This window comes from Chinchilla lanigera, unplaced genomic scaffold (genome assembly GCF_000276665.1).
Source record: "Chinchilla lanigera isolate Chin_1 unplaced genomic scaffold, ChiLan1.0 scaffold00150, whole genome shotgun sequence".
NCBI lineage: Eukaryota > Metazoa > Chordata > Mammalia > Rodentia > Chinchillidae > Chinchilla > Chinchilla lanigera.
The window spans coordinates 289,418-309,833 of NW_004955551.1; the positions used below are offsets into that span (position 1 = coordinate 289,418).

Consider the following 20,416-nt stretch of genomic DNA (forward strand, 5'->3'; position numbering starts at 1 on the left):
AGATCTCTGCTAATTGACCTACAAATAATTTTGACTAATCTATTTATAATTACAAACTTCTAAACTTGTAAAAGAGTTATTATAATTCAATTTGGTCAAAAATATATTTGAGTGCACTCTAATTTTATAAATAGATTTGTCTTATGCATATTTGTCTGTGTGTCCAGCAGTAAGCAGGTGTTTTATTTGAGCTCAATAAATTTTTCCTCTTTTTTGCATTTTTAGATTTTGAAGCATTTGTCTGATATGCTTCTACCAAAATTGTTGGCTGATCAAAATTATGTTAAAATTGGATTTATAAATATAATGCATATTGTTGTATATTATTTATTATTGTATTATGATTTGAGAGTTTCTCATTGTTCAAAAATAGTATATTAAGTGATATGATCTGGCTTTCATAAGTCATCAAAAATTTGTTTAGATAATTAAACAAAAAAAATCCCTGATGGTGAGGAAAAACTGTTGGACAGGACTCCAGCTGATGGATAAGAATGCAGCTGTCTGGAAACATTATCCAGTTCTTGTTCCTTAATGGGAGGCCTCAATGATCTCCATAGCCTTATGGAGACACCCCAATAAATGTTATTAAAAATATACTGTTGTAATATGTTTACATTGGTCATTGTCAAAAGGTTAAGTTTTCTAAAAATGAGACAACAAGGTTTTCTAATTTAAAGATGTTCTAGTTCCAAATAAAATTAAGAAACAAAAGTTTGTTTAAGGCTATGACAATTGATTTTTGCTAATCTGGTGTTGTATTGAATGTATTCATGCCTTCCAGATGTATAGCTCTTTTAAAATGTAAAACTGGGATTGTTTATGATGATAAGCCTTTTCTTTCAGATTCAGACATCTGCCTTTAACAAAAACTTATGTGATGTACATGCTATATATGTACCTACATACTTAAGAGATGCTTAGACATTAAATCATCCAGACATTGTCACAAATTTCTTCAATGACATCCCATTAAAGGTCAACAAGTTAAATAAAAGCTTCTTATGTACTAGATAGGGATGATTGATTAAAAAGGCTATTTTATGTCAAAATGAAAATTTAAGTGTGTTTCAAAACTGTCATCATGATTGTCATGCTACAGTATTATGTATGGCTATTGATTTCAAATTTTCTATATAAAATAATATAATTGTTGTCTGTTAACTTTGTACAGGAATATGGTTGATAGGAAATAACAGTTCTACATTGTATTTCAAGGTGCTTGATTTTAGTTAAAATTATAATATTAAGCTCACTTCTCCTATTACAATGTAATATCATTAAACTTCTTTTCTTGGTGTTTAATAACTGAGGTTTGGAGACCAAAAACCAGAAAGATAGATGGGCTAGGAGGATAGTCAATATTTTGGCCCTAGTCCTCCAAGGTCAATGAGGACCCAAGACATAAAAGAACCTCTTCTGCTATATCCTTCAACTCAATGAGCCCCTGATCTTCTGATCAAGGAGATTGCTGGACCACAGAGGAAGGAGATCTTTGGTGTATAGTATGCCTAAGGAGAGTCGCTAGAAAAGAAAAGTCTCCCAAGCTTTCACAGAAAACAACTTGGTTAAGCAATGGCTTTGACTCATCCAGACAGCTGACACTGACAGAAGAACTAAGAGGTTCTGTTACATGGTTCCAAGCTAAATCCTCAGAAGACTTAACAGACCTTGATAGATAGCAAAAATTTGATTAATGTAGGCCTCACTTTAACTTGGTCTTGAACATCCAGCAGAAAAGTATAACTATGAGATATATAAAATAATGCCATAGTAATATGTTAGCTATAGAAGAAATTCAGATCTTCTGACAATTGCCAACTACACTGGTAAATGATTACTGTTATGGGTTAATGGGCTGTACAGGGTTAAATGCTGAATGCAGGGACCTAAAATCCTTGGACTGCGAATCTATAACCCAAACAAGTAAGTTCACTCAGAATGGAAAGGATTTGAGAATGAGAAGGTCTTCTGCAGAATCCTCCCAACACAGCTCATCCAACTTGAACTGACCACCCATTGCTTGCAACTACAAAACAGAAAAGGGGAAATGTGGGGAGAGGCTGAAGCTGGAGATAGGTCACACATGTGGGGCTAAAGCAAGGCCAGCCCCAAGAATGCAGAGTGCCTGAGGCAAGCCATACAAACAAGTTGCTAGGCAGAGGGGTTTTAATTGACAATAGCCCACAAATATATAGATAAATGCACTGCAGTCACTGGGTGGTTCTCTCTCTCCCACCAGGAGAGGAGGCTCCCCCTGACCTCAGCTTTCTGCATCTTGACTCTCATTTTTCTTTATCCTCCATCACGTGCCCTCCAGAATTTCGAGAGCTGGGTCAGATGCAGCACAATACAAAACATTCTCAAGGTTAAACCTAAACAGTTAAGCCCCTGGGTTTTGTTCATTTCTTCTTAGCACATGCCCAACTGCTTGGGTTTTTTCCATTGTCTTCTAGGTGGTGTACCACTTGTTTATTGAGTGTCCCTGCTTGGGACTCAGAGATACCTGGGATTGAATTCTGGCTCAGACATTTATTAGCTGCGACTTTGGGCAAGTCACTTTATCTCTCTGAGTAAGTCTCCTTGTCTGTTGAGCTGATTTAACCACAGCAGATGCCCTTTTTGTTGATGCGGGGAAACCCTGAGCATGGAATTGGTAAAGGGGACCTTCACCCCACAGGGAAGCAGTGCTGTGCAAAGGGGAGGCTTCTGAGCTCCCAGGGGAAGCGGAGAGTGAGAGGGGCTGGACTTGCCAGATGGGACAGGCAGGGCCACCTCAGCCTCTTCCTCTTCCCCTTTGCTGTTGCTCTATGGCTTTAACCACTTTTATGTTTTAAAAGCCCAATCCAGTCTGGACTCTGCTCCTACAAAGCTGTGATCTCAACCTCCCTGGATGAGCTCTGAGCCTTGGCTTGCTCAGCAGTACCACATCTGGGCTGCTGACACTGTCCCTAAACCCCAAGAAACCTTTGCTGGGACCCCAGACCTAGAGGGGATTCAAGAGCTGGGCAGGGCCAGGCTGGCCCTGAAGGCAAACACCTCACTGCCTGGCAAGGAGACAGGATGCCCACTGGAGGAAAACCTCACCCTTAGCTGGATTTGCTTCCTTCTGGGAAGCACAAGCAAGCGCTTTGTGGTAAGGGGTGCATATGCCTGGGCTGGAGGTCAGCCCACATCCCCAAGCCTCTGAACCCCTTCAGCCCCTCCCAGTGGCCCACAGGGGGCATATGGAGTATGTGGAGGGAGGCTCCCTGTTTCTGTGATGTGGGCAGTGCCCATCCTTCAACTGTCCAGTCCTCAGGGACAATCTGTGGCCAGCTAATTGCAGAGATACCACACCCACCTCCTGGAGCCATGCCTGGGAGGGATGTCGTCCTGAGGGGCTGCAGGGACCAGCAGAGCCTGAATGACTCCCATGTTGCTTCTTTCTCAGCTCCCTTGCACTCCCTCCCTGTTCCTCTGACTGCCTCTTCCTCTCCGTGTCTCTTTCTGTCTCTGTCTTTCTCTGTTTCTCTGTCTTTTGAGCTCGGTTGCTGTTGACTGTCCCTGTGTCTTCCTGCATTGTTGGTCCAGCTGTCCTTGCTCCCAGCTCTGAGTCTGTCTCAGATGCTCTCAGGCCTCTCTGCTTCTCTTTCCCCCCTGTGCTCTCTCCAGCCCGCTCCCTTCATAGCCTCCCTCACCCCGTTTCTTCCCCCTGAAAAGACATCTTCTCCACATGTGCCAAACCCCGGTCCTTGGGGCTCCTCGGGAGGGTTACTTGGGGGCCCAGAGGCCAGGCCACCAGAAGCCACCCAGTGAAGCTCCCACAGAGCCACAGCCTGCCAACTCCTTCACTTGGTCATTCAGTTGATTTGTTTCTAACACACTCCACATGGAGTGACAAACAACCACACTGCTCCTCTCCCCCAGGGCCCCTTCCTTCCCAGGACCTTTGTCATCCAGCACCTCATCTCTGGGACATCTGGGAAGGATGCACAGCATGCTTCCAGCCAGCAAGACCTAGGGTGGTAACTGGGCTTCCTGAGGGTTTATCCCATGGCTTACCCAGCCCACCTAGTTAGCAGGCAGCTGTGTTTGTCACACATGGTGCTAGAATGGTGAGATAGGGCTGAAATGCCCAGGGCCATGAAGATAGGCTGTTCCCTGTGCCCAGGAAGTGCTTCTCATCTTTAGAAACACACTTGACCCCCAGCACTTCAAGAGGGCCTGGGAGCAAAGGTGGTCCCAGGCAGGATGTGTTACCTGCCCTGGTCTTCTTGCCCTGGGTGGGGGCACCACTGGCCTCAGTCAGCTGGCAGAGTTGGGATATGTTCATGCCTCTGCTCCACCCTTGGCATCCTGCTCCTCCTGGCCTTGTAGACCAGTGCCCCAGGATCTCTCCCAGCTGTCTGAGGGCCTCAAGCAGCCTCTTCATGGTTTCCAGTTCTCCAGCTGTCCAGGCCCCATGTTAACTGGAAGTAGGCTGGCACAGACCCAACCAGGAACTCCCAGCCAACCTGCTTACCCTCCAGCTTTTTGGTCTAAAGGCATCTCTATGCCAGGCCCAGCAACAACAAGAACAAAGAAAACCAACATATAAAGGTGGAGGATCCCATGCGTTTTTACACTAAGCCCTTGCGGGTTCAGAGAGGTCCTGTTGTGTCGCATGGTCTTGGCCTATGACAAGGTCTAAGCACCTTTAACTTTTCCACTTTACCAGAGCAGCTGCAAAGCCCTTGGCTGTGGCCCAGGGCTCACTGATGTTCCAAAAAGAGCGAGAGGGCTTGAGGTTGAAAAGGTAGTTCAGAGATCTCTTCCTGTTGTAGCAAGTGGTGCACAAGTACAATACTGATCCGAGTAAATGGGAGGGGTCCGGGGATATGGCTCAGTGGCACAGCGCCTGCCTGTCAAGCGCAAGGTCTTCAGTTTGATTCCCAGTACAAAAAAAAATCAAAACCAAGTAAATGGGGAAACCTGGCTGGTCAAACACCGTGCAGCAGGCAAGGGCAGGCGGTGGTGACAATAACTGGCTTGAGCTGTGGAAAAGGCCGTCCCTCTGCAGCTGGTCTTGAAATAGGGTATTGGGACCATTTTCAGAGTTGGGTGGGGATGGCACTAGTGACCTCACACCTCTTTTATAGCAGTTTCTGGAAAATCTAACAGGCTTAAAAAGGAATGATTTTTTTTTAAGTAATCTTTTTATTTTCTAAAAAAGAATTGATTTGAGCCTCACCCCTCTCCTCTTAAATCTGCGTACAAGGTGTTTCTTTGTTCTGTTTTCCCCTATTCTTCACATAACCACTGCCGAGGCTTGAGTTCTTGATTTTCCTGTTTTGTTCATGCTTTTGCCCATTGCCCAAGAGGGGATCTGTTTCTGGTTTCTTTGAATGAATCTTCCTCATATTATGAATTAAAAACACACACTTAAGGAAACAACCAGAAACCAAAGTCCAGAAACTCAGGACGCAGCCACTCACTTACCCAGAGACTCTGATGGTCCCCAGCCGCACGAGAGCGCCCTCTGCTGGAAATGCCTCATGGAGTGCTGGGTGATATTGAACAACAGGCTTATGATCTTGGCACTTGCCGATCTCCGTGGTGTAAATATTCCTACCACAGGTGACTTCATACGACCAGTGTGATGTTTAGACCTGAATGTTGAGATGAGAGGAGATGATAACTGACCCTCCCAGACCTGTCTTGCTGCTCCCCGCACACCCCATGGGACCAACATGGGGTGGATGCCAGTGTCCTCTTAAGCCAAAAGCACCCATCCCAATCTCTCTTGTCCCCAGGACTTTTGGTTTTTCTCCTTGTGAGACATTTTCGCCTTGGCCAGCCCTTCTTCTTTCTCTTCATTCCTGTTCTGCCCAAAGTCCAGAGAATCCTCATCAATCCACAGACTATGCATCCAGCTAGAATAACATGCATTTTTTAAAAAAAGCTATAAAACAAACCAAATAAATGTATTATTTTTTCCAGACATGTGAAAAGAAAATATATACTTATACTTGAAATTTGAGCACGAGAGAGAAAATGGATGGCGGCCTCTGGAAGGGCAGACCCCCCACGGAGTGCCAGGGTGGGGTGGGCTGGGGAAGGGGCTCCAGCTGTGGAAAGTCAGATCCTACAAGTGTGGAGTTTGTGGCTGATGGTGTTGGGTTGGACCCAGGACAGGAAAGGTGGCAAGCCTGGACTTGAGGGTCAGCTCAGAGTCCTGGGAGGTCACAGAGGACAAGAAGGCCATTGTGTAGTGGGTGGAGGCTCAAAAGCCAGGCCCCTGCTCTACCAGAGGGTCTCAGAGTATAGGGGGTTATACCAGCTCATTTAATGCAGAGAAGCAAGTCTACCCACTGGACACGGAGAGAAAAATGGCTGCTTTAGTGGTCAGGCAATACCATGCACCAGCCCTGGCAGGCAGCCTATTTCTCCTCAGTGCCCGTAAGTTTGGGATGAGAGGCCAGTTGTCTAATTCCACAGCCCATTTGGTGAAAATATCTTTCCACTGCTTGTAATTCTGATATTTACACACACATATTTTTCACCCAGACTGGGCCCTCCACAGGGACCAGCTACTGGTCTAGGCACTGGTACTAAGACCCAGGAATCTGTCCCCACACTGGAGGGGAAATGATCATGTTGGTCTTCAACCTAATTCCTCCCTGGGGTGTTTCCAAGGCAAGATATCTGCCTGGTGGGAAGATTTGGACTGTCAGCCCTCAGTGAAAGGACACTTCTGGGCCTCTTGAGCAAGACTGTTGGGAACAGGAAGAGGGGAGGGGAGCCATGGAATTGGAGAGGGGCAGAGCTGGCAGACTGAGGAGCCTCAGGACCTCGGGCTTGAAAGTAAATCTCAGTCCTTGCTGACCCCAAGTTTCCATCAGGCTAATCTTGGCCTTGTCCACTAGGAAGATGGACAAGTGAAGCCAGTACAGTTTCTTGGTGATTTCTTGGGGGTATCCCGGCCAATTCCAGAGGGCACTCCCATCCTACCTGTTTCTCCCCGAGGTTTTACCCTTTTCCAACTTTATAGCCTTAAGCCTCTGATGAAAAGTGCCAAGTACCCCCTTAGAAAAGCCGGCCTTGAACTAGATGTTCATTGTTTCCTCCATATGTGAAGGGTAAGAAATAGTAGAGCAACTTTATGTACCCTTTCCCAGTTTCTCTCAATATTAACATCTTACAAAGTTCTAAAAAATACCACAATCAAAATATTGACTTCGATACTGTCAACATATAGAACAGGTCTGAACCCACAAGGATCTCTCCTGCATTAGTCACCTACCCATGTCTCAGCAATGCTGAGACAAAATAAATACCACACACAATTTAAAGAGGAGAGGCTTATTTTGGCTCACAGATTCAGAGGTTTCAGTCCATGGTACACTGGCTCCAAGCCACAAATGTCATGGTGGAAGGGTATGTCAGAGGACAGTTTCTCACCTTCTGGCAACTAACAAGCAAAGAGACAGGAAAAGAGCTTAGGAGGAACAATGCCAGGGAAAAAATTTACCCTTCAAAGTCATGTTTGTAGTGACCCACTTATTCCAATTAGGCACTACTACCTAATAAGTCCATTGGCTAATGAGCTCATCAGTGTATTAATCCACTTCTTGAAGCTGTAGCCTTCATGATACAATCACATTCTCAAAGCAAATCAGCTCTGAACACCTGAGACTTTTGGGACATGTTAGGTCTGAACTGTAAGACCTCCTCTCACTGTTTTAGTGTCACTCCCACAACCCTCCTACCAGCTCTCCTTCTTAACCCCTGGCAACCATTATTCTGTTCTGTATCTCTAAAATGTTGTCATTTCAAGAATGGTCTATAAATGGAGTCATACAGTATGTCATCTTTTAAGATTGTCTCTTTTTTACTCAGCATAATTCACCAGAGTTTTACTGCATTGTTGTTTATATCAATAATTCATTCCCTTTTGTTGCCAAGTCATCCCTCATGGGATAGATGTACCACAGGTTTAACCATTCCTCCAGTGAAGGACATCTGAGTGGTTGTAGTTTTTTCGGCTACAGCAGATAAAGCCGCTATGAACATTTGTGTACAGAGTTTGTGTGAAAACAATTCTTCATTGCTTTGGGATAAATTCCCAGGATTCTGATTGTTGGGTGGTATGGTAGTCATATGTTCGTTTTTTAAAGAAACTGTGAAAGTGTTTTCCAAAGTGGCTCTACCATTTTATGTTCTCACCAGCGACACCTGAGTGTTCAAGTGCTCCAAATGCTCACCAGCATTTGATGTTGGATTTTTTTAAGGGGGGTGGGTGAGACAGTGTCTCACTATATGGTTCAGGCTTGCACTGAACCAACAATGTAGTCCAAACTGGCCTCGAACTCATGGCAGTCCTCCTGCCTCAGCCTCCCAGGGGCTGGGATTATTGGTGTGCACCACCACACCTAGTAATTGTTGGAATTATTTTTCACTTGAGCCATTCTGATAACCATGTATTGTTATGGTTTTAATTTGAATTTCCCTAACAACTAATGAGGGCTGTGAATAGCACAGCTAATGATGCTGAATATCTTGTATGTGTTTTTCATCTGTATATCTTCCTTGATGAAATGTCTGTGCATGCCTTTTGCCCATTTTCTAATTACATTGCTTAGGGTGTGTCTTAGTTACTTTCTTGTTGCTGGGAGAAAATACCCAACACCCACAAGTTAAAGGAGGAAAGGTTTATTTTGGCTTGCAGTTTGTAAAGATTATAGTCCACAATCAGCTGGCTCCAAGGCAGGGCAACGTGGAAGAAGGACATGGCAGAGAGGAGACAGCATGTGGCAGGGTAGGCAGGAGGCAGCCAGCAGCAAACCTTCCTTTCCCTTTTTAGTCCATTCAGGCTACAATCCTATTGATTGATGTCACTCACACCCAGGGCTTCCCATTATCCTCACCCAGAACTGTGCTAAATTGATCAGTGGACTAATCTAGTTATCACACCTGTAACCTAGTATCACACATCTATGGTCCAACCCCCTCCAAAAAGCCCCACGTATGAGTACATGGGGCTTTGGAGGGGACATCTAAATATAAGCCATAATGAAGGGGTTGGTTTTTTACATATGTTTGTTCACGGTGGTGAGGATTGAATTCAGCCCCCAACCCCGGTAGTGGTAGTCCGGATTGAACCCAGGACCTTCACACTGAGTTACACCCCCAGATCTTTTTTGACTGTTTCATTTTGAAACAGGGTCTCCTTAAATCACTAAATTGTCGAGGATGGCCTCAAGCTTGTGATCCTCCTGTCTCAGTATCTCAGGATACTGAGATTACAGATGTCTACCACCATACCTGGCTCCCAAAGCCTTTTTCATATGAAGCAAGTACTCTATCACTGAGCTACATCTCCAGTCCCAGGAATATTTTTTAATAACTGTTTATTTTTTACTTTATTTTAAAAATAAAAGAAGGAAAACATATTGAAAAACAGGCATCCATTTACAAAATAGCATAAGAACAATACAAGCAATACAGAGTTACAGACAAAGTGGTAAGAAATTAACAATGGTATTTGTATTATGTATTGATATCTTCAAAGTGGTTTCTCAGGAAAACAAATAGAGACATGCAAGACTGATCAAAGAAGTAATCATTAACTGTTCCTTTCAGTAAAGTGATAGAAGTCAGTAGTACAACTATGTTAGCTATCCTGTGTATACATACATACATAATTTCCCCTTCTTTCTTTTCTTTTTTCCCTCACCCCAGTTGCCCTTTACTTCTGAGCATTTTCCTTTTGTTTCGCAATGTCTATCATACCTCCTAATTTTCATTCACCCTTTCATGTTCTTACACTAGTGAGACAATATGTTGCTTACACATGGAGGTCTGGTTTATTTCACTTATGAGTGTGGTCTCTAGTTGTGACCATTTACCTGTAAAAGTCTTGAGTTTATCTTACTTTATAGCTGAGTAATATTTCATTATATAGAAGTACCACAATTTTTTTATCCATTTCTCAGTGGATGGACATTTGGGTTGCTTCCACAATTTAGCAATTACAAATTGCACAGCTATAAACATGGGTGCACATATATTGCTGTGATATGATGCTTTCAGTTCTTCTGGGAAAATACCCAGAGGGAAAATAGCTGGGTTGAATGGGACCTCTAGACCTAGTTTGCTGAGGAATCTCCAAACTGATTTCCACAGTGGTTTCACCAGTCTGCATTCCTACCAGCAGTGGAGAAGGGTTCCTATTTCTCCACTGCCTCACCAGCATTTGTTATTGGTTGATTTCTTAATGTTAGCCATTCTTACTGGGGTGAGATGAAATCTCAAAGTTGTTTTAATTTGCATTTCTTGAATGACAAATGATGTTGAATATTTTCTCATGTATTTATTTGCCATTTGTATTTCATCATTTGAGAAGTGTGTGTTCATCTCAGATGCCCATTTTTGGATTGGATCTTTGAATTTGAGGGGAGCTGATGTTTTTCAATTCTTTATATGTTCTAGATAGAAGACCTTTGTCTGAGAGACAGTCAGCTAAAATTTTTTCCCAATTTGTGGGTTTCCTTTATACTCTGCTGGTGATTTCTTTAGATGTGCAGAAACTTTTCAGTAGGATGAGATCCCAGTTGTTGATTCTTTGAAGTATTTCACATGCAGTTTGGTTTTTGTTCATGAACTCTCTGCCTACCACTATGTCTTCAAGATTTTACCTACTTTCTCTTCCAATAGATTTAATATTTCTGTTTGTCTTGGTTACTTTTCTCTCATTGCTGGGACAACATACCTGACCCCCAAAATTAAGGAAGGAAAGGTTTATTTTGCTTACAGTTTGTGGAGGTTTTAGTCCATACTTGGCAGGTTACAAGGCAGAGTGGCACATGGCAGAGGGCTACAGCTCATGGTGGCAGAACACAGCAAAAGCAACAAACACTAAAAAGGAGGAATGGCAACAAGCAGCCTCTTCCTGTCCCTTACATATGCAAACTATCCACCCTAGGGTGGGTGTAGCTCTCACACCCAGAATCAGTCAAACTCTAAAAGCCTGCCCCATGACCCCACGAGGCTTTGGGGGGACACACAGACACAAACCATAACACTGTTTTAATATTGAGATCTGTGATCCATTTTGACTTTAGTTTTGTGCCTGCTAACAGACTTGGGTCTATTTTCAGTCTTTGGCAGGTGGTAAGCCAATTTTTCCAGCACCATTTATTAAAGGGGCTAACTTTATTCCAGTGAGTTTGTTTGGCCCCTTTGTCAAAGATTAGGTGGCTGAGTGTGTTTGTGGTTGTGGCTGTTTCTTCCAATCTGTTCCATTGATCCTCAGGTCTGTTTTTTAGCCAGTACCAGGTTGATTTTATTACAATAGCTTTGTAGTATAATTTCAGGTCAGGGATTGTGATTCCACCTGACTTATCCTTGTTGCCCAGGATTGCTTTTTCTATTCTGGGTCTCTCCTGGTTCCAGATGAATTTAGGGAATGTTTTCTCAAGATCTGTGAGGTATGCTAATGGTAGTTTAATGGGAATTGCTTTGAATCTGTTCAACAATTTTGTTAGTATGGCCATTTTCACAATGTTGGTTCTTTTATAACTGTTGAGTTTTAAGAGTTCCTTATATATTCTAGATATTAGTCCATATTGCTGTAATGTCTGTGGTGACTGGTTAAAGCCTTACACCCTGTTCTTCACTTTTCCCTATGAATACAGTACACACAGATCCCATTGGGCTAATGAAAAACATATCTCCTGAGGGCCGTTAGCATGCTGGGTCAATCCAGCAGAGATCCTTTGCAAGAGTGTCATTTATTGCACTTTGTTCTCTTCAAATCCCCAAAAAGCATGTTGAGAGTCCAGCTACAGAACCTTCTAGTCACCTTTCCTACAGGTGGCCGCATCCTACACACTGGAGATGGGCACAATACCTTCATAGTGACAAAGGGCTTCCACGTTTTCTTTATGAGACAGCAGACTCAGCTCTTCTTTACTTAACCAATTTTGGAAAGGTGCCCCAAGGCAAACTTGCCTTTGAACCTTTGAGGTCACACCCTGCCTTTTTGTTCTTTGCCATAGATTCTGCCCTGTAGACCCTTGTCATAGGTTATGAATCAAAACTATTCCACAGGACACGAAGTAAGTGGCAGAAAGAAGCCACTGGAAAACACACAGCTTAGTACAGACCCACAGCTCACCAGGGGCAAGAGAAAAGCAAGGGCTGTGGATGCCTCAGCAGCAACCAGGTGCTCGTTATTTTAGGAAAACACATCAGTTTAAAAAATCACACTGCAGAGGAGGCCTTGAATGAAGTATGAACAAAGTTGGAATCTGCACAGACCCGGAATAGAGCAGAAGAGTTGTGGGACTGGGCACCGTGGGTCCCAAGTTCATTGCAGGCCTCTGTTGGGGTGGGAGAGGTGGCAGGTTGTGTGACACGTGCCCCTCAGTTTCTGAACTGGAGGAATAAAGAGATCAGTCTACCCCTGCCCTCTCCGAGCACGATGGAGCTTAAGAGAGGCTTTGCAGACTTAACAGAATCTTGGAATCTTTTTTCTACATTAAAGAAAATACAATGGCCCAGTGAACTGGTTGAATCTTTTAAGAAACCCTTTGGTTTCTATAGTCTGAACTTGAGCAAAATTCGGAACATCAGAAAATTCTTTCCATCTGTTGCAGCTCTTAAAATCTTCCAAAGGATGCGTGATCTACCACACCCATACACATCACCATGAGTCCGTACAGAAAGCAGGGGGCACAAGCTGGGTCTCTGAGTTCCTGATGAAGTTTTCTGAGAACACACACATTTCCCATCCCCCTGTCCCTCCTCCTCTTCCCATCACCCTTGCCTCCCTGGGCCTACAGGGAGGTTCTTGTTAGAAGTGATGATCTCCAAGCCAGGCTGTCTTTCAGATGAGCTCCCAGGTTAGTTTTTTGCTTTTCTTTTTTGTCGAAACCAAATACCTCAGAACCAACACCTGCAATTTTTCCTAGCATAGCCTTTGAACTCACTGCAAGCTAAACTATAGGTTTCATTTCTCAGTTGCAATTTTGGCTACTTCTGCCACTTCATTTGCTTCCAAGAAACACTCTAGTCCTCTCTTCCTGCCCAGCCCCCAACAGCCACCAAAAAATACAGTGAAAATAATAACTTCCACAGCAGCACCCTTCCCTCAGCTCACTGTGAGCAGCGCAGAGAGAATAAAGCCTTTGGCTCCCTCGCCGTCCTCCTCAAGTCTGAGCTAGAACACCGTAAACATCCATGGTGCTGAGGCAAGCAGACGGGAACATCCAGAAGGGACAGATGTAATTAGTAGCATCGTTTCTTTGTGAGCGCAGAATAGATTGCAGGATGCCACCGCCCACATAATGCTTTGCCAATTGGACCATCACCCATTTTCACAAACAACTCAATGGGTCTTTGAAAAGGGCCTACAGCAAGCAAAGAACGCATGGAAAAAACCAGACTGACAATTCAGCTTGAGTTCCAAAGTCATTTAGGAGTTGCTCTGAGGACAGTGAAGCAAAACCAAGCTGGTGACTCTTCAAACCCGACCTCAAATGGATAGAACCTGGTGCCTACCAGATGCAAGGTCAAAAAAGGAAGTGAGAACACCGAGGCCTTCCTTACAGAGCTGTCACCTAATGGCCCTCGTTACTCCTCCCCTCTGCTTGGGGGGCCTGGGGTACCTGGGGGTCCGTCTCTAGAACTGCAGTGAGTCTCAAAGGAGGCTACTTCAGGAGTCTTTGTGACCTACAGGGTGGGTCTATTGCTATGCGGGGACCTCAGGGTACTACAGCTAAGGGTAGCACCATCCCTGGGGACAAAATGAGGTAAGAAGACCACCTAGAGCACAGCACACTGTGGTCTGTGCTCACGCAACCCGCGGCTTAAGTAGTGTTATAAGGCCCAGGACCTGCAGCAGCCGGGTCTCAGCAGCCAGCAATTGATGACGCACAGCTCAGTATGTTTTTCTTTTGTTTCCCCCAAACCCCAAAGGAAAACCAAGTACCAGGCCCTGGGAAGTTATAGCCTCCTCATCTCTCTCCATGTGTCCCTCACCCCGGTACCTCCTCCTGCTTCTCTCTGCCTCCTTCTCCCACTTCTGTACTGCGGAGCTGAACTTGGCCTCTATGGGCCACAAAGACTCCTCCCTCTGTAGCAGGGGGTGAGGGAGCTGGTGATGAGGACAGAGGGAGTCTTCAAAGGCTGCTGGGACCAGGGGAAGGCCCCTGGGTTAATATTTATTATCCCACTGCAACTGTTTTGCATGCTGGTGTCCTCAAAGCTCTTCAGAGACCCAGCTTAAAAAAGCCTGTGCCAGTCCTGAAACAAATCATGCTTACTTTGGAAATTTTGTCCTCCCTAAAACTCCCTGTCCACTCACTTCCTCTTTTCTCTTGGGGTGAAAATGAAGATCTGCAGCCTCAGACGAGGTCTGGCTCCCCCGCCACACTCGCAGCTGGTCACCCAGCCCTGTGTGAATGTCAGGAGGGGGCTCTCCTCCTGTCCCCCGAGGCACAGCAGACAATGTTGGACCTCTGTCCAAGCAGTCCAGCCCCTAAGGTCACTCCCCTCCTCTGCCCCTGCTCCCCACCCTTCCCACCCCAGACCCTGGCTCCTAATGGTAGCCATGGATGACCAAGGAGAGGACACAGAAGTATCCACACTACCCCTGGTATCTAGAAGTTGCCCCAAATGTTTGAGCAGATGGAAGCTTTTAACAAAAATGATTTAAACTTGGTCAACCAGAATTCCGATGGCTTCTTCACAGATCAAATATCAAAGTTATTCTGGAGAAGGGTGTTGGAAAGATACTTCCATCAAGGGTCACCAGGGTCAGCTGCATGCTGGACCGAGGACAAGAGCCAAGCTCCGGCCACAGCTCTGCTAACCGTGTACCACCCGGTAATGCCAGAGGACTCTCTTGGCCAATGACTACTTCTGGGTCAGTGAGATGAGGCTGCTCCACAGGCCGTCCAGGCTTTTAGGTTCAGTGGGAAGATGTACGGTATGGGCTGGGTAGAACTTCATAAGCATATGAGGTCTTCTTACTCTTACTAAGGAATAAAGGAAGAAGTCATAGAAAGTCCCCCAAATTTCGGTGTAGAATTTTAATGACTGACCATGTATATGTTGGTACTTTCATTAAAAATGAGTCCCAAACTCCTCTGACCCCCTGAGATGGCCTTATTTGGCATGGGGTGGGATTGGGGGGACACAAGGTGACATGTGTCATTACCCCTGGAAAACTGTACTGACACAGTGAGGTCCACCCCGACTCAGGTCAAGCCTGACATAGACTATTAATGTCGCTCTTCACTCAGCTGCTGAGGAACTCAGGGGCAGGGCTGGGCTTGTTCCACACAGGGGACAGTGCAGTCCAGAGCTCAGTTATTGTCACAGGAGACATTCTCAGCCAGCACAGTTATTCAAGAAAAGTGGCTAGTGAGGGGCATTCAGGGGCCACTGAGATGACTCCAGGTCGGATCAAGACCAGGCTTTTGTCAGCGAGCTGTTCCTTTCCTGTGTGTTTCCAAGTTCTCCTCTGAGAGTGAACTTTCTGTCCAAGGTGATGTAAGAGGACTTGTCCTAACACATACGGGGACTTTGAGAATGAGGTTCGTTTAAAGCTCATTTGTGTTTCCCTGAAATTCCAGTGACCCCTCTGCTCCCACAAGATTTCAGTGGAGTGTGTTTGACAGAAAGGGACCAGGGCCTGAGGATGGGTGGGGACTCTTGGCCACAAAACGGGCACTGAGCACCGGACCTGGAGTCCATCAGCTGGTGCCCGCAGCCCCGTTCCCCTCAGCCTGCATCTCCATCTGAACCAGAAAAGCTGGAGGGCTCTCGCTGCTCTTATGATCTTGTCCGCCTTCACGGTTGTTAAACTGATGGTGAAATCCCCGAGGTCCCCTGGGTTTCCCTATAAAATCATCATCAATGTCCATGGACAGAAGAGGACAGAGATGACTAAAGAAATCCAGAAGGCACAGATGACTTCAGCCACCTAAGGCACCTCAGGCCAGGCGGCAGCAGACTGTTTGGCCTCTGCTTTCTATTAGCTAGAGCAGAAAACAAAACACAGTAACACAAAACGCTTGCTGAGCTGTATTCTTTTCCCGTGGGATGAGGCACAGTGAGGAACTTACCCTTGGCATCTTCACTCACCTGCCTCTAATGAAGCTATGAGCAAGGCCTTCAGCCACCAGTGAAGGCAGATGGGAAAACGGTTCTCAGCCAGGCTCCAGGGGCTGGAGGACTGGACCACAGGCGCAGTACATGCTGGGGACCTAATTAAACGCAGCCTGCACATGGTTGTAAGGAGAGGATTACTGTGCAGCCTTGGGGTGTTCAAACCCTCCATGTCCTAAAGAAAGGTCACGCCCCTGTGGGTTCCTGGGAGACAAACTCTAGGCCCTCGGAATACTCTACCTGACAAGAAGGTCTTTGCATGCCTGAGGCCTCGGGCCACGCCCGTGTTTTCTGACCAGGTGGTCTCCAGGTGGAACCTTGGGCTACACCGGCTGGAGACTGAGTGCCTAAGGCCAGTCATGGGGATTTGTGTACATATGTCACTGACCGTCAGTGAGAAGCCCTGGACACCAAGACTTGGGCAAGCTTTCCTGTGTGGCAATCCTACTTGAGTGTTGCCACATACTGTCACCAGGAGAAGTGAGCATTGTCGCTCGACCCTACCGGAAGGGGCCAGCAGGAAGCTGATGCCTGGTCTTTCTCGGACTCTGCCCTGGCACCTTTCCCCTTTGCCAGTTTGAATATGTGTCTTCATTGAGAATACTCAGAATTTTTCTGAGTTCTGTAAGTCCTTCTAGCAAATCATCAACTCTGAGTGTGACCTTGCCTGCCCCTCCTGGTGGTCTTAGTATGATTGGAACCACCACAGAATTCCTTTTTATGCAGACACCAGAAACCTATCCCACCGGGTTCTCCAGGATAGGGTTTCCCATGGCACATCTCCCAAGTATTCCTAGAGCACAGTAAAGCCCAGATCCACTGCTAGAGGGAGGGTGGTGGGGACGTCTGTTTGCTCAGCTGAAACAAATTTGTGCTTGTCCACTTTGCCTTCAAATAAGCTGTCATCTTTTCTACCGGAGATACTAGACACTGCATTCGCATCGTGGTTTCCAGCACAGGGCACCGAGGAACCCAGACACCACAGCGAGCTCACAAAAGCGCTGCGGAATGTTTAAAACTTCAAGGGACCCACGGTGATAACCAGCACCACGGGAACTAGCTTGACCTCACTACATTTCTTCTGAAGGAGTTCTCGCTCTGTAAAGCTAGGTTTTCAGTGGTTGCTGTAATAAAAAGGAAGTATGACGTAAAACTCAACATGAGACAGGAAACTCGGCTGGGGATGACACTCCAATTCTAATATTTGAGGCACTGTATGATCCCCACAGATACACACATCCCATTAGTAAGTAATTCTGGCTACTTTAGGTCGAAATAGAATGTGCTTTTTTCTTTCGATTGATGTATGTTATTCTTTTCAAATGGTTTACTAATACTTACTAAGTTAGGACACAAGTACTTATTAAGTTTTTTGGACCTAACTTTTAATAAATGGCACTGTTCATTTTTTTGTTTGTTTAATCGAAGGACACCAGGGGAAAATATTACTGAAACACTAAGGGCGTTGTGAACTGACAAAATTACCTTTGCGTACATATGTCACTGCGGACTAGTCGGAAAGGTCAGCATAAGTAATATTATTTCCTTCTCAGAAGTGAGCAAATTACAAGTTAAAGGACACCAGGAAGAAACAGAACAAATATAGAACAAGGGGTATTTTATGTTTTCCTTGGCCTACTCGCTTCAAAAAGTCAATGTAATTAAGTAACAAAAAAGTCTGGAGAACTGGTCTAAATTGAGAGACATCACAATGCCAGTTCCTTGACTGGACCCTGGCTTGTAAAAAAGACATCCTAAAATGTTCTGTAGGTGAGAAAGTTTGAATATAGAATAGGTATAGGAAATACTGGGAATTTATTGTTCATTTTAACAGGTGAAATAAATATCCTTATTTTAGGCGAAGCATCATGTCTAATTTTTTTTTTTTTTTTTTTTTTTGCGGTACCAGGGATCAAACTCGGGACCTTGCGCATGCCAGGCAGCTGCTTATGCCACTGAGCTATATTCCCAGCCCATGTCTAATTTTTAATAGCTTGGAAAAAATATGAGCATATGAGGGAAAGCATTAGCAATCATTACATGTAATTGCTGGTTTCACTGTAATCTTATTTTTTACTTTTCTGAAAGTTTTAAAGTTTTCCTTATAACAAGTGATGTGTTAGGGGCAATTTGCCAGCACTTAAGAGATGAGACTGAAAGCATAAGGACAAATTCACTGAAATCCCTCCCAGCTTTGCCATAGAATTGTATACAGGCAAAATGTCAGCATGCTGCAAAAAGTTTTATGAAGTAACCAATCTCGCCAATGGAAAAAAAAACAAAACAAGAAAACTCAAATTGCTCTGGGCATAAAGGAGCGGCCACTGTATTCTCACTCTGGCCAGGGTATAAATATTCTGTATCTGTTGAGAACAGAGATCCCAGAGGTGGACAGCAGGATGGTGAGCAGGAGTCCTGAGACCCTCAACACCCTACACCAGCATCCCCACAGACCCCTGACCCCAGGCCTCAAATCAAATGCTTTCCCAGGATGCACATCTCAAGAAGATGCCCGCTATTGTCCCAATGTTTATATCCCTCCAAAAATTTTACGTTGAAATAAATCAGCAATGCAAAAGTATTACGAATGGAAAAGTAGAGCCGGGTGTGGTGGCGCATACGTCTATAATCCCAGCACACGGAGGCTGAGGCAGGAGGATTGCAAAGAGTTCAGGATCAGCCTGGGCTATATAGTGAGTTCAAGGCCAGCCTGCACTACAAAGCAAGACCCTAAATAAATATAAATAAATAAATAAATAAATAAATAAATAAATAAATAAATAAATAAATAAAAAAGTATTTTGATGTATTGCCTTGAGGAAATGATTACAGCATGAAGCTGAGGCTCTCAAAAATGAAACTAGTGCCCTTATAAAAGAGGCCCAAGGGAGATGCCTCCTCCTTCCACCATGGGAGGACACAGTGAGATGAGATCTATGAGAAAGGGGACCCTCACCAGACTCCGCATGTGCCAGCACCTTGATCAATGACTCACCAGCCTGCAGAACAGTGAGAAATAATTTCCGAGGTTTACAAGCCACCTGGTGAAAGGTATCTTCTTATAGCTGCCCAAACGGATTCAGACAAAACCCCTTAAAAGCTGTACCCGGGGTGCTGGAGGTTTTCCTTAGGTGGATCTGGTGGTAGTTACAACCGTGCAGACAAATGCAGACATTCACTGAGCCGCCCAGCTACGACCCGTATGCTTTGCTGAACAGTAGTTATCACTTTGTTTGAAAAAATGTTTTCCCATTTAAAACAAACAAAGCACCCCAGCCGGGTAGGGGGAAAAGAATGAAACTCTTTAACATTTTATATTAGAAGCTCCAGGAAATAATAGCTATATTTCATTATGAACACGCAAGGTAAAAGCCGAAGTTCTGAATATGTACTTTTAAAATCAAGCAGTAAGTTTAATATCTGCTCCGTTTGAAACCTTCAAGCTTCTGGGTAAGTGCTGGTCCTCATGCTCTCTTTGTTAGGGTAACTTCTATTACAGGGCAGTTTATTGCACAAAGTCCGGCACTTCTTTAATAAACTCACATCAAAATGTTGCTTCCAAGCATTATAAGAAATTGGCACTGATTTTTTAAAAATTAATAAAATGAACATAAGTCTCCCCCTGTGGCTCTCTGAGACAGTTGGGCTCATTAGGGCTGCAGGAGGCCAAAGGAGGGCACAGAGCTCAGAAGCCAGTGAACAAAGGGGCAAGAAAACCTCAGAGCAAATCCAGGCAGTGCCTCAGAGCCTCCTCTCCGGAGCTGGCGGGCTGGAAGCGGGAAGTAGCTGCACTCACTTCTGCCCTCCCCTCCCCCTACTCCCAGACTCAGCACCTGGAAGCAGGGCCAGACCCCTCACAACCGCACCTGGGAGGAGAGTCTCCAGGGCACCTTCCTAAGGGAAAGAGATCTGTCCAGGATAGTCCCCAGCTCCTCGCAGATGCCAGGACCTTCCTGCGTGCGGAACCCCGCGGCGCCCTCCCTCCGCAGCTCATCCGCGCCCTCCTGAGGCAGTGGTGGGAACTGCAAGAAGGCTGTCTGCAGGTCAGCTCTTGCATAGGCAACCATCCTTCTTGCCAATGGCAAGTCACAAAAATCGGAGCGGTCCACTGTCCCCTTCCCCTTCCTTCAGATGCAAAATCTCTGCAGAGAAGATAACGTGGCTCTCAGTTTTCTCACTACTTCTCCTGGAAGGACGTTCCAGTCTCTTGTCTCCTTGACCCTCTCCCAGACTTCCTTACCTTTAGTTTAGCCACTTAACTTGGCGAAGAACGTGGCTC

General features: G+C 45.2%; 2 long non-coding RNA genes across 3 annotated transcripts in view; one reads left to right on the forward strand and one right to left on the reverse strand.

Annotated features, from left to right (window-relative positions):
- Positions 1-16,540, reverse strand: part of LOC102010203 — a 19,066-nt gene extending 2,526 nt beyond the window's left edge. The window contains exons 1-2 of one of the 2 annotated variants that reach the window (XR_264923.2): positions 16,378-16,540; positions 5,461-5,630 (exon numbers count right to left, since the gene is read on the reverse strand). This is a non-coding gene — a long non-coding RNA (uncharacterized LOC102010203). Of the gene's footprint in view, positions 1-5,460; positions 5,631-16,113; positions 16,337-16,377 lie in introns of those variants that run through there. The other variant, XR_001232275.1, reaches the window with a different exon arrangement.
- Positions 13,417-20,416, forward strand: part of LOC102009994 — a 17,013-nt gene continuing 10,013 nt past the window's right edge. The window contains exons 1-3 of the long non-coding RNA XR_264922.2: positions 13,417-13,906; positions 14,717-14,850; positions 17,037-17,383. This is a non-coding gene — a long non-coding RNA (uncharacterized LOC102009994). The remainder of the gene's footprint in view (positions 13,907-14,716; positions 14,851-17,036; positions 17,384-20,416) is intronic.